Raw genomic sequence first — 2,008 nt, 5'->3', positions numbered from 1 at the left:
TATCAGTAGGATTTATTCTCTGGGCAATCAATCAAGTTGTTGAGATGTTTCAGTCCGGACTGAAGTGGTGGAGTGACTGACGCCAGAAACACATTGCACGTGGAAGTGCTGCAAAGCAGAGCTATGAGTACTCATAGAGAAAGGCCCAGAATGTTGTGCTACACCCCTGCACTAGACTCAGATAATAACAATAATTGCGTCCATTCTCTGCAGGTGGTCTAGGTAGTGTACTCTACTTACCTCCTGGTCCAATCCCTATATGTAGCCTACCATAATAAAAGGTGCATATTGTATTCAAAAGCAAATCCACAAGACCAGCCCTGATACTAAGAGATACTGAGATAAATATTTATAGCAGCTAAAAGGCCAGATGTTTTTTTTCCTCAACAGTTGGTGGAGACCAAACCAAAGGGAATATTGAACATGCATTCATCAAGTGGATACAAACACTACTCTAAATGTGTGCAAGCATAACTCTGTGTCTGCTACATCTGTGAATAGACAACTATATGCTAGCACATTAATTACACTTTTTTCATAACACGTCCAGGCTGTGTGTTAGATTCCCCACCAAACAAGGATTTATGAAACTCAAACAAATTAAAAAAAAACAATCTTCCATATAGCCAAAATTACTTTTCATGTTGTTTGTCTGTCTGAATGGAAACAGACAAGTATTAGTATCTTGAAATAAGGCATGGGAATGGCTAAACAAACCATTTTAAAGGACAAGAACAGGTTAATATTGGTTCTGGGCCCACTTTCTTTGTAGGTTCTGGCAAAACATAGATGGCTTTTTCATGGTCCATCTTTGTCTCTAGGGCTTCCATTGTGTATCAACATTTAACCTAAACAATAGATCTATATCTGTGAATGTATGTTTTGCATCATGTGGGATGAACGTACGCAAAAAAACGCCCACCAGCATGTAGGTTCCGAGGAGCGCAAGTAAAACAGAGAGAGAGATACTGAACTCTGGTTCATTCGGGAAACATCCTGCAAACTAGAACCAACAATCAAATTTTATTTAACTTTTTTTTAGTAAAATTCTCATCACACACTCATCAGCCATTTTAATCCCAGAGCCTCCCTACGTGTTCCACCAAAACAAGTTCCTTTCCGAGGCTATTTTGCGTCCAGCGCATAGCGCCGCCCAATACAATTGTGATTGGTTTCAAAGAAATGCCAACAAACCAGAGTTTTTCTTCAATGCAGGAATGCTGTGTGGACTAGCCAGACCTTCCTCCACAGCGCTGGAGTTAGGTCGATGCCAGACCTAGCACTGTCATGATTGCAGCTGTCATGCAGTAGCTCATATTTGCAGATGAGTCATGCAGACAAAAAGCCAAAATTGCCACACAGAGAAATTGAAGAAATCCAAGAAGTCTCTTTTTTTCAGAAGTGAAATTCTAAGCATAAAAAAGAAAAAGAAAATCACAAAAAATAATTTTTCATTGGCTTTTTTAACCAGGCAATACCGTTTCAGTTTAGTTTTCTTAATGGATATTGTTTTGGTGCCTAATCTTAACTTTTGCTGCTAAAAAACTATCATATTTTGTGGACAAAATTTAACTTTACAATGTCCGCCAAAACTACTGGCAGCTTGCAGATCTCTGTTACAAGCTCTGAGTGACCTATTTTTAGGTAACTATACCAACAATTACTGCTGATCAGAGGTGGGTAGAAACGAGTTACATTTACTCCGTTACATTTACTTGAGTAAGTTTTTGAAAAAATTGTACTTCTAGGAGTAGTTTTAAATCACATATACTTTACTTGTACTTGAGTAGATTAGTGAAGAAGAAATGTACTCTTACTCCGCTACATCAGGCTACAATGAGCTCGTTACTCGTACTACGCGTCATTGTTTTTACCCCAGCGTACGTTTCATTTTAAGCAGAGAGAGAGAGTCTTCCGCTGAAGGCTCTACCACGTGACTGTGCTTAACCAATTACACGTCGTTATGCAGTCACGTGACCATACTCGTTTCAGCAGCGGGACAGGTTAG

Source organism: Etheostoma spectabile, chromosome 5 (genome assembly GCF_008692095.1).
Source record: "Etheostoma spectabile isolate EspeVRDwgs_2016 chromosome 5, UIUC_Espe_1.0, whole genome shotgun sequence".
Taxonomy (NCBI): Eukaryota; Metazoa; Chordata; class Actinopteri; order Perciformes; family Percidae; genus Etheostoma; species Etheostoma spectabile.
Note: the sequence above shows the minus strand (reverse complement) of the source record.